The sequence below is a fragment of the Liolophura sinensis genome, chromosome 13 (genome assembly GCF_032854445.1).
Source record: "Liolophura sinensis isolate JHLJ2023 chromosome 13, CUHK_Ljap_v2, whole genome shotgun sequence".
NCBI classification, from domain to species: Eukaryota; Metazoa; Mollusca; class Polyplacophora; order Chitonida; family Chitonidae; genus Liolophura; species Liolophura sinensis.
This window is the reverse complement of record NC_088307.1, coordinates 9098029-9110957: the sequence shown is the minus strand read 5'-3', so window position 1 is coordinate 9110957 and position 12929 is coordinate 9098029. Positions and strand designations below refer to the sequence as shown.

At 40.2% G+C, this 12929-nt stretch overlaps 1 protein-coding gene across 1 annotated transcript in view; it reads left to right on the top strand.

Moving 5' to 3' along the window:
• Positions 1–8598: 8598 nt before the first annotated feature.
• The window catches only part of LOC135480744 (uncharacterized), a 47691-nt gene continuing 43360 nt past the window's right edge, over positions 8599–12929 (top strand). Inside the window, exon 1 of the mRNA XM_064760665.1 lies at positions 8599–8733. The gene's annotated coding sequence lies outside the window, so the exon portion shown is untranslated. The remainder of the gene's footprint in view (positions 8734–12929) is intronic.

Genomic DNA, 12929 nt, shown 5'->3' with positions numbered 1-12929 from the left:
GAATATATGCTGTTTAAAAAAGGCACTCAAAGGAATAAGTCAAAAAGTAAATGTTTGAAATTTGTGGGTGTTTCCCTTTTTGTTAAAACTGTGAGTTTGATAACAGTAATCTCACTAATCCAGTGTATACCCTAAATCCTCAACAAACTTGCCCACCTAGATGTATGTAATTCATGTTTTAACATTTTAGAAGACTCTGCTATTATTTAGCAGATATTTTATGATTTCTAAGAAGGCTTAAGATGGCTCTACTGATCACAGATGGATTACAGTCTTCAGTGTGTTGTATACGTAAGAATCTATAGTGTATCAATACATATTTGTAATTTATACACTGCATGCTTTACTTTAAATCTTAAAATCTACTTTTATAAACATATACATGTAATTCCTGCTAAACAATTCCTGCCTTAAGTTTGTTTACTAACTTACCACAGCTTGATTTGTCTTTAATACCTGATTGCATTTTAAACCTACACAGCTACATGTATATAAGTCAATGTGTTCTTTACTGCATGTATTCCCATCATGTTGCAGTATATTTATTTTGTTTTATTTGATTGGTGTTTGATGCTGTACTCGAGAATATTTTACTGGTTTGATGGTGGCCAGCATCATTGTGGGAAAAATTCCGGGGAGAAGCCCACGAAGGTCCACAGTTTGCTGGGAGATCTTCCCATGTACAGCCAGAGAGGAAGACTTGAAACTGACTCACCGTCACGGCGGCATTGGTGAGAGGCTCCTGGGTCATTGGGCCGACATGCTGGCTGGTTAACCACGCTAACCACCTTGGCTTTGTTGTGACACCACAAGTAAATTATTACAAGTGTGAGTCAGAGGATCATTTATCAGCCAGACCCTGACAAATGGTGGCGGTTATATCTTTGGCAAATAATGTGCTGTGAGGTAAGACATATAATTTAGGGAAACCATGTTGGTTGATGTTTACTAATAAATAGAGCTGTTGGAAAACTATACTCAAAATGGTGGTTAACATTGAGGCAGACATTCTAGTGGATGTTGTATTTTACTATTGGTAATGGTGTTAACAATCTGCCCACAAAATGTCCCCCCCCCCCCAAAGTTTTTAAAGTAAATGTCAAAAAATGTTAGTTTTAGTGCTGAAACTTTATCGTTTCCAGTTGGATATTATCCTACCTTCCAAACAAACGGGACATTTCTAAGATCATGTAGCAGTAGAAGGCAAAATGTGCTTAGTCCTTGGAGAACTTTAAGGTCATTCACCTGGGATTAAGGTAATCTAGCTTAATCCAAGCCTCAACTCAAAGAGAGTTTTTTTGCCAAATTCTTCTAGTATTAGCTCCATAAACTTCTATTAAAAACATATCATACTCTATAAAGTATATACCACAGGCTCTAGCTGATTTCCTCCCAGCATATTGCTGGCCACCATTGTATCAATGAAATATTATTGAGTACAGCCTAAGGCACCATTTATTTTATTTATTTATTTTATTGGTGTTTTACGCCGTACTCAAGAATATTTCACTTATACGACGGCCACCATTATGGTGGGTGGAAACCGGGCACAGCCCAGGGGAAACCCACGAACATCCGCAGGTTGCTGGCAGACCTTCCCACTTACAACCGGAGAGGAAGCCAGCATGATCTGGACATGAACTCACAATGACCGCATTGGTGAGAGGCTCCTGAGTCATTACGCTGCGCTAGCGCGCTAACCGACTGAGCCACAGAGGCCCCGCCTAAAGCACCAGTCAAATGAGTGAATAATATATATACCATGCTAAATAAAAAAGAATGCTGTGTTTTTTTAATGTTAAAATCATTGACAGACCCAGTGTATGTATAACTATGCAGCTTAGCTGAATAGAATGGGCACATTGATTCTTCCTCAGTCTGTGGACATCAGGCCAATGTGGGCAGACTGAGTGCGGGGGAGGGGGGGTTGGGTAACAGAGGCTTATGGGAAGGTGTATCACATGTTGCAGAACTGAGCTAGGTCTCCATCGTTACATTTATGTGATATCCTGGTGATCATTAGGTACTGCATGAATAGAAACACATGAACCCTTACAAACGTTCCATCATTCCATCATACCCTTCTGCGTGTACGTGGCATGTATATGTGACTGTTTTATTTTGTATATGTGTATATACATGTATATGTTGACCTACTGTAAATCTTTAACATTTTCAACAACCGAAGCCCTTTTTTTGAACAATTACAGTAGTTCAAGTACACTGACTGGTCACAGTAGGCTAAGAAATATTTGAATACGCCATAATCTTGGCTGCTCAACCTTCAACATTCATTATGGGTGAAGAACACTGGGGGTATAGCCTGGAGGGTTTCTTTCTCTAGAAATGATACTTTACTGAAGGACGGTTACAAAAGTGTGTGTAATGATGGTTAAGGGGAGACGTTACAACGCCGATTTGGTACATTCATGCGCTGTACGTTCTTTTAATATAGTTAAGGTATACAGCACAGAGAGAAGAACCAGAGCAGCAATGATAGTGTGATAGCTGGCAAATGCTCACAGGTTAACTGGGTGAAATAGGTATCGTGTCAATTTACCCTCTTGTCATTGTATTCACGCTGCAATCTGTTCTTAACCACTTTGGCAAATGGTGAGGTCTCTGAACTGCATGACTAGAGGTTGAACAGACATTATTATCGGTTATCCAAATATTTCTCAACCTACTACATGTATACAGTCAGTGTGTTCAGAATATAGATTTATAAAGACCAGAAGTCTGGAAAAATTGATCTCTCACTAATTTATATATCACTAGGACAGTCCACAGGTTTCATGGGATGTAACAAGCTCCTTACATCACTGCAATCATCGGCAAAATTTGTACAGAAATCTTCAACAACGGCAAGATCACTGCAATCAAGGTGATGAGGCAGGAAGTGATGTCACAAAACACAAACAATCCATCTCAACCTTTGTGTCTATTAACAATACTTCATATACATACACTTTCTTTATTTAGCATATGTACAACATCATTCTAACCAACACCTAAAACAATTTTATTGATGAATGTAGATTTTTTGTATGAATGTAATTTTTTTTTTTTTTTTTTTTTTTTTTTTTGATTGGTGTTTTACGCCGTACTCAAGAATATTTCACTTATATGACAGCGGCCAGCATTATGGTGGGTGGAAACCGGGCACAGCCCGGGGAAACCCACGACCATCCGCAGGTTGCTGGCAGACCTTCCCACTTAAGGCCGGAGAGGAAGCCAGCATGAGCTGGACTTGAACTCACAGCGACCGCGTTGGTGAGAGGCTCCTGGGTCATTACGCTGCGCTAGCGCGCTAACCGACTGAGCCACGGAGGCCCCTGTAGATTAAATAGTTCCATGGAAGGACACAAGTGATGAGGCTAAGCCTACAAAACAAGTCTGTAGGTGCCTGTCCCAGGATTCGAAGGTCAAGCTTCTCTGTTGGTGGCAATGATGTAAAGGGAAAGGTGGAGTGTGGAGCAAGTGCTATGGGACTAACATAATCTGTCCATACAGTGTAAATGCTACATGCATTTAGGTATGTACTTGATAGGAAGCACTGGAGACATCAGATTTTCTTTTGTGTATCTCAGATGGAGTGTAAAGTAGGTTTGGTTTATGTGGTTTATACTCGTCCAGAAGTCTCCAGATACCGCCCCCCCCTCCACCACCAGCTGGATGTCTCCCCTGTAGTCCACCCCGCGCAGTTTATGTGGTTTATACTCGTCCAGAACTTTCCAGATAGTCTATCAGCCGAGAACTTGTGTAAGCATGTATGTAACCTCTGTGAATGAGACAGAATTTATCACATTACCTCGATACCACCCCCCCCCCCCTTCCCAGCAGCACCACCACCTGGATGTCTCTCCCTGTAATCTACCCCGTGCAGTTTATGTGGGTCAATACTGAGGCCATCGCTCAAAACATGTCTAGGAAAAATTGAACATTCTGATACCAAATTTTAAACAGGCCATTGTGAACATTCATGCATAAAGAAATTTCATAAATGTGATTCAAAAGAATGCTTTCCAAGAGCTGTTAAATCTGTGAATGAAAGAAATTTGTATGAAAATTTATCTTTTGTATTAATCTATTGGGGTTAATTCTGATACTTGTAGTTTTCGTTATACTTTTCTCTCCATGTTGATTTCATTAAAATTCCTATCTTCCTAAATAAATAGACAGAAAGTTAAGGGGGGGGGGGATATGTATATGTACCTATTAAATGGAAACTTGGCACGTTAAAATTTCAAGACTATAATTATTTTCTTTGGCCATTCTAAACATATGTTGGTCCTTTTCTTATATGCTTTTTAAATTTATTATGTGTCTGTGAAAATGAAACGGAATAATGCCCAGCAATGACCTGAGCCGGCTGCAAAGTGGGCATATAGGGCCAAAGCATGTATGCTGTTGTTGATTTCAGGCCAGGTTACTGAATTCTCAGAAATGTGATCAGCAAATTAGCATGCATGTAAATACCAGTGAACGTTTTAGTGGAGTACTGTGTAAATATACAGATAAGTTGTGTGGACAGGGCTAGAAATATTTTATTGGTGAATGTGACAGGGGAGTAAGCATTTTAACCCATCACATTCTGGTCTTGTACTTCTGGGTGTGCCTTTTACAGTGATAGAAAAACACGTTTACAAACTCTTTCTTTATTTGATTGATGTTTAGCTCGATAGTCTCAAGAATTTTTCACTTAGTTTACACTAGCACAGTAAAGCCAAAAAAAGTTGACGACATACTGTTGCCTGTCTATGACCTCAAGTCACAAACTGTCACTCTATCTTCCAAGTCACAATAAAAACTTGAATATGTCATTGAAAAGTTATGGCAGCATTAGTGTAGATGAAACTCTATCATATGGAATATGTTTGCATAGTTGAACATGTACATGGAGGTTTCAAATAATAGACCATTGAAGTGGTTTGTTCTTTGTTCATCTTGAGGTAAAGTTCTACTTACAAAAGACAGGGCGGAGTAGGCTTGCTGATCCTACTTACATGTACTTCCTAATTCCGCAATAACCATATTAAGCTGTGGCTATATTCCTATCATGTTGCAGTATATTTGCTCAAGGCTTTATTTGAGTGGCAGGGTGTTACAAAAGGTTTTGCTATCTGACTGTGATATCGATCCTCAGGCTAGCTGCAGGACATGGCACTGAAGCAGCTGTATGTTAATTGAAATTCATGTTGTGAAGAGACTATATTTTGTTTATTTGTCAATATGATTCAGATCTAATAATGGATAGGTCAAACTAATATTATAAGTCAACATTATGCCTATAAGAATTTAACACGATCAACCAGTTTTTTTTATTATTGTACATGCAGAAAAGGTGTGCAAAGAATTTGTCCAGTGATGGCAAAATATGAAACAGTACTAGCATTATCTTTTTTTGCATTTAAGGGATACGTAAGACATGCTGAGCCAGTGTCTGTGTATACTTCTAGTGGGTGGGCATTCATGTCTTGTTTTGGGTGTTTGTGTACTGTGACTGGGTGGGCATCATGTCTTGTTTGGGTGTTTGTATACTGTCACTGGGTGGGCTTTCATGTCCTTGTTTGGGTGTTTGTATACTGTGACTGGGTGGGCTGTCATGTCTTGTTTGGGTGTTTGTATACTGTGACTGGGTGGGCTGTCCATGTCTTGTTGGGGTCTTTGTATGCTGTGACTGGGTGGGCTTTCATGTCTTGTTTGGGTCTTTGTATGCTGTGACTGGGTAGGCTTTCATGTCTTGTTTGGGATTTTCTTCTATGTCCTTGAGTGTTTGTTTACAGTAACCAGGTGGGCTTTTTTGTCTAGTGTCTTGTTTGAGTGTCTCTGTTCTGTGACTGGGTGGGGTTTCTTGTCTAATGTCTTTTTTGGCTGTCTTTATGCTGTTTGGTGGGTGGGCTTTCATGACTGTCTGGTGTCCTGCTTGACTGACTGTATAGAGTCACTGGGTGGGGTTTGTCTGTATATACTGCGACTGGGTAGGCTTTCATGGCTGGTGTCTTGTTTGAGTGTCTCTGTTCTGTGTCTGGGTGGGGGTTTCTTGTCTGATGTCTTTTTTTGCTGTCTTTTATACTGTTACTGGGTGGGCTTTCATGACTGTCGGGTTGTCTTGTCTTGACTGACTGTATAGTGTTACTGGGTGGGTTTGTCTGTATACGATATGATCGGGTGGGCTTTCATGGCTGGTGTCTTGTTTGAGTGTCTGTTCTGTGACTGGGTGGGGTTTCTTGTCTGATGTCTTTTTTGGCTGTCTTTATACTGTTACTGGGTGGGCTTTCATGACTGTCGGGTGTCTTGCTTGACTGACAGTATAGTGTTACTGGTGGGTTTGTCTGTATACGGATGTGGACTGGGTGGGCTTTCATGGCTGATGCCAAATATAAATTTTCATTTCACATATTGCATGACATAAACCACTAACTTTGGCAAGTTACTGACAACCTTTTCCACATGTGATGCACAGATACTCACACATATTGGGTGGAAGGCAAGTGGTCTTCAACGAATGTCTACACATGTGGTCATCAAAAGCTCATTGGAATAAATATGTACATGTACATGTAAGCCTAAGGTAGGCAGTAGTTTGTTGATATACATATTTTTCTTTACTTACAGGGTGAGAATCGGCGGTTACTGTTTTTTAAGCGAGCAGACAACTGAGCTCCTAGCCTCTATTAACAGACGACATCAGGAGAGGAATTTTTGTTGTATGGCAAATGTGTTTTTTTCTTATATTTCATGAAACTAAATTTATGATTTATTTCCTCAGAGAAGTACTGCCATACCCAGTAAAGTTAATTTCTCTTAAAGATGCTGCAATACAGATTTATTGTTTGATAGTTGGTATGCCAAAACTATATGCACACTATACATTATTACTAGGATACCTAAATACTTATTTAAAACTTAATTTCTACTTATTTTAACTATAATTTAAACAGATGATAAGTACACTATTTCTTTGTATGAATTAAATTTTTATCATGTTTTTTTAACCAGCTGTTTTAATTTCAATTGAAACTTGTTTTTAAGCCTTAAAAATTCGTAAATTTATACTGTCCCACGCATCTAATAACTTATTAAAGAGTCTGAAGGAATTGAAAAGTAGAAAGCTTTTACAGGAAGTTTCAGAGATCCCTGGTTCGAATCTCCAGCTGACAAGTCTGGTGGGACTCCTGTGGCAAGCAGGTTTAAAGGTGTACATGGAGCTTGTAATTAGGATGCGACACTTATGTGGACTTGAGGGAAGTTGCATGGAAATGACATGGAAAAACGTAGACATGAATGTAACAGGGTTGAATATAAGCACTGTCTACCTCTAGGCAGAAGGGAATTCTCCTTTTGTCTAGAGGTAGTGGTGTGGCTTGCAAGCTCAGAGATCACAGATTCCAAATCCCTAGATAATAAGACTGGTCACTTTGTGTTTTTTTTTTTAAAAGACGAAGCATCCTCAAAACTTATTGGGATTAGACATTTGGTTACACAGTTGCTGTGGTAACATTTTTTGTGTAAAAAAAATATTATCCTTATATTTCCAACATTTCAATGGGTGTATAAAATGGTTGTATTGACATGCAGGCTTTTCCCATGTAATCATGTATATATTTCCTGAAAAGGTATAAATGTGTTAACTAAAAATTTCAGTTGAAATCATTCACATTCTAATGTCATTCAGGCTTATTTGGATGTACGCGTATGAATTAACATGGCGAGTCAATTTTAAATGTTGATCTCATTGTGACTTTTGAAATGTTTTTTTGCCTGGGTATAAATCTTTTTGAGTTGTCATAATAATGACTGAAGAATTGGGCATTGATCTCCAACAAAATGCATGACTAAAATATGAAAACATTATGGGTGTTCTGGGCCATCGCTGGTTCAAAAGGTTGAAATGTTTGGTGTCAGTGTGATTTTCAGGCACTTGCTCAATGAGCTTGGAGGTCCTGGGTTCAAAAGAAGCTGCGTTTTTCAGTCAAGATTTTTGTCATGCACTTTGATTTTCTTTCCACGCATGGACATGATGACTGTCATATTAGTGGAAAATTCTTAAGTATGACAAAAACACCAAAGAAGTTAAATTTTATTTTTCAGTTTTCATGAGCCAAGAAATAAAATCTTCTCTGTGACAGTGCCTAAGTAACATACCGATGTGTGTAGGAGACTCGCGTAGTGATAGCATTATGTCATCATTTTGGCTGTAATGTTGGCCTACATGCAGGCTAAGTAAAAGTAAACAGTTTGGCAGATTTCATTTCTTTTTTTTCTTCTGGTGTAAGGGCTGTGGCATGGCTTAAATTTATGCGTGACTTTACGGACTCAAGGAGTTCATGCTTTTGAGTAACTTTCAGTTAGTTATTGCAGAATTCTATTCTGGAGTTCTTCTTGAAATCCATTGCTGTAACAAGTGGAGCTGGTTTAGTACATGTGATCTCATTGGTCAGTGGGATGTTTTTACCTGTAGTATCTGTGATTCTCATTGGACAGTGGATCATTAATTTACATGTACTTCAGTACAGTGTGAACTCATTGGTCTATTGGTCAATGGACTTGAGGCAATTGTCATTATATTTTAAATAGATTAATGGGTCAGAATGACCCTGTTCTGATGAAAAAGATAGGAGTTTTATTTTGTTTGCCATTTCAGGTTTATTTTCGTGTGTCAGCTCACCAGCTTGTGCGGCCGGCATCTTGGCACTGGAAATTTACAAAGATGGACAGAGATCTAGCAAGGTATGATCTGACCAATAAGGTCCTGTCTTGATTGTATTTGTTATAGGTTATATGAACGCACTGATTTTCCTTACTATTTATGTAGTAAATTTGTCAACTTCAACCCTAAAACTACATATCCCCTTAACTGTGGGAATCACGTGTGCAATTATGACTGTCTTGTTCCATAAGGTTTCTTGAACACCTCTGTACTTCCCTTGATTGCATCAGTACACTAATGCTGGGCACCTAATAATTTGTCTGTCCTTAGTCATAGTTGTCTCAGTTATTAATTGCAGGTAGGTGATGCCATGCATTCTTACTAGTAAGTCCACACAAGCATGACACTTGTGTAAACTGGATAATTTTCAAGCATGCAAGGGAGATAACTACTGACATTACTATCAATTATCATATTTTGAATGTCTTAATCTTTACTTTAATTGTGTGAGAATGTTTTTATTGATCAGTGTTGATTATGGGTTTCCTCTAGGTCATTACTGGTGATTCTAAGCAATTATCCAGTATGTGTGTCAAAAGGTCTAACTTGCCAAATAGTGGCAGTGATATAGGGCTATGATAGTACAAGTAATCATAGCCCTACAGGTAAATCACTACATTTTGACATTGGCAGGCATATACAATAATGAAAATCAGGCATGGGAATTTTCCTACAATTGGCTGATTTCCAACTTTTTTGTTCAAAATTCAAAACAGAAGTAGTTGATTTCGTTGGGACAGGTGATTGCTAATGTAATTTGAAGATAGGGTGAGGCATATATTGTCAAACTCTTTTCTGCTTTTATGTTGACTACCTGTTTCACAAAGTGCACCCAATGTAACGTTTGCAACTACATGTACAGTGTAGGTATATACTTTATGGCGCCATGGTACTAACGTGCATGGAGCGCTATTTGCTTTACAGGCCACAGTTCTTATTGAAGGTTTAGAGTCATTCATCCGTGACATGTATCATTGTAATACATGTATTTCTTATTTCAATCTGAACTCTTTAGAAACAAATAAAGTTGAATTACATGCTTATAGTACACTGTATGTATACCTGCAAGCCCAGCACATAGTTGTGGAATATTTAATTCAGTGATATTTATGATGGAAAAAAACTTGTCATTTGTGACATTATTAATTTCTGACAAATCATTTTCTGTGAAGATGTCCATCACAAACTCAGCATGGAAATCAAAATACTGATACATGTGCACTATGATTTATTTTGGCAACTGATCTCCATTATATGGGGCCTCCGTGGCTCAGTTGGTTAGTACAAGTGAAATATTCTTGAGTACGGCTTAAAACACCAATCAAATAATTAAATAAATAAATCTGCATTATGTTTTTTTTTTCCACACTACATGTACTTAGTAGTATATAATTGAATAATAATGTCCTTGATACTGTATTTGAAGGGTATTACAATGTGAAAATTATTGTTTTCAGAGGTCTTGAAGAACGGAGATTGAACGCCCGCCCAGGTAATTGTAACAGTGTATTTGCTTAAAACTGTTGATGCTGAAAGGTAGACCTAGGTGGTCTAACGAGTGGTGACTGTAGTGACTTAGAGGCACTTTCCTTTGAAACACTTTAGGACTCACGAGGTGTAGGTTCAATCCAAGCCTCTGACAGAGAATTTCTACATTCTGACTCTAAGAGGGGCTTTTGTGCCCGTGAGTCTGGGCAAACTCTGTTGATCGGGTACAGTGATTATCAGCTGCATTGTTTTTTTTTCTTCATTGTACTCATGCTTCTTGTATGTAGCTCAGTTCACTTGTAAAAAATTCGTTCTTTGACATTTTAATATATTACAACTGGTGTCATGTATGCGACAAGGGAGGTAACTCATTGAAGGCTAGCAACAATGGAACTCAAAGGTACACAGGAATTTCTGGCAGTCATTCAATGACAATTAGAATTTGGTAGGGGAACAAGTTCCTAAATTAATTAGCAGTATGTGGAAAACGACTTTGAGTCTATTAGAGGTGTCTTTTGTGTCATCTAACATCAGTTCTCATCCTTTAAAATGGGTTTGTTGGAGATAACCTGGTCAACCCTCTAAAAAATTCCAGCTCGTCAAAAACTTTTAGTGGGCATGTAATGGATTTTCTGATCTTTTAATTTTTTTTTTTTTTCAATACTATCTTTGTAATACTTCTTCATTAGCCAGCATGTAAAAAAGGGCCAGCAATTAACTTGTGATGGATTTTCTTTTCTTGTACATTTTTTCTTAATGTTGATTTCTTTAGAAATTCTGCCTTCTTCAGAGACCAGAATAAAAAAAAACTTCTGACTTACCCTATTTTTCCTGATAGCTTGAGCTGGTTTACCCCGACAAAAAATTATTAAAGGATGGCTCTGTGCTTAATAAAGATGTCTCAGCTGACATTCAGATGTCACCTTGGCAACTAAAATAATAAAAGGTGAACTGCAAAGGTAGTTGAACTGAAGGTGAAAGGTATGAGAGTAAATACATTAAGGTCATTGTTACATTGTTACATTGTAGTATTATATTACCTACATGCATGCATGCCATTTGTAGCTTATGTTAATTTGGCCAGAAACAAGCACCAACATTTGAACACTTTGTAAGTTAGTAGTTAGGAATGTGACTTAGGGGTCTCATTGAGGAGCCATTTTTTGAGGTTTTAGAGGAGTCGTTTTTTGAGGTGATGTGGTGGTGACGTCACACCTGCCAGCCCGAAGGGCTGGTAGGTGTGACGTCATCCCTCAGTTGTGGGTTTTTTTTCCACGCCGCGGGGTGTATGTGTGTATAGACGAGTGTGATATAGTATAACCGTATAACAGTATAGGGAAAAAAAAGAGCGAAAAAAAAAGGCAAAACGTCGGCTTGTAAAGTCGAGTGGGACAGCTCGAAAAGAGCTCCCGGGCGCCAAAACGAGCCAATGGGTGAGCCGGATTTGCCCCCAAACTGCCCAATGGGGGGCCCGCAAAACGGACCAATCAGCGTGCGAGAAGAGGTTACGTAAGAAAAAAACGAACCAATCAGCGCGTGGTGAATTTCCGCGTGGATAGGTAGTATAACCGTATAACAGTATAGGGAAAAAAGAGAGAAAAAAAGAGGCAAAACGTCGGCTTGTAAAGTCGAGTGAGACAGCTCGAAAAGAGCTCCCTGGCGCCAAAACGGACCAATGGGTGAGCCGGATTTGCCCCCAAACGGCCCAATGGGAGGCCCGCAAAACGGACCAATCAGCGTGCGAGAAGAGGTTACGTAAGAAAAAACGAACCAATCAGCGCGTGGTGAATTTCCGCGTGGATAGGATAAAAGCCGGTGAAGACAGCGACCGGCAGCCTCAGACGCACCTGACGCTCTACCGGCCTGACTGCCTGCCGACCTGCTTGCTGACGACCCGACCTACTGACCTGCCGAGACACGAGAAGAGAAGAGAAGAGACTGCTACACGACCTACCTACCTGTACCTACCGGCCTACCTACCTACCTACCTGCCTACCTACCTACCTACCTGGCGAGATGAAACGCTCCACCACCGTGAACCCCCTGCATGCTGCCATCAGGATGAAACGCTCAGCGTCTGTACCTGCCCGGCTATCCACCATAGCCGAACAACAACAACCTCCCGAGAAGAAGAGGAAGGTATGCCTGCCCTTACCCAGCGAGGTTCTCGCCAAATTACAGCTGGCCTCCTGGCTGTGGGTGGGGGTGTGTAGAGACGAGACGATTGAGATTTGCCAATCACCGACAGACCCGAACGCTCCACCCAAACGCGTCAGGCTTGACGGGGTGGGGTGGACTCGGCTCAAGACCCTGGCTGCTGATCTACCTGAGGTCGGTTTACCTGTGCGGGAGCCACTCTCCAACGGGTACTTTCTGTCCACGCTGAGGAACTCGGAGGGTGCCCTGTACGTTCATGTGAAGAAATGGCGAGCCTACCAGCCGAACGGTCGACTCTACCCGACGAGTGAGGGTATCACGCTCAAGTACTGGACTTACTGGCAAAAACTAGTCCAGGCCATCCCCGACATCGACGCCTTGGTGCTGATGGTGATCGAGGCTGGCGATAACGACGACATCCAAGAGCCCCAAGACCCCCAAGAGCCCCAAGAGCCGGGGATGGAGATGATGGAAACAGAGGAGGGGAAGACTGAAGAGACTGGAGAGACTGGAGAAACTGGAGGGACTGGAGGTGAGGTGAATGCTGCTATGAGTGCTGCTTTAACCGCTG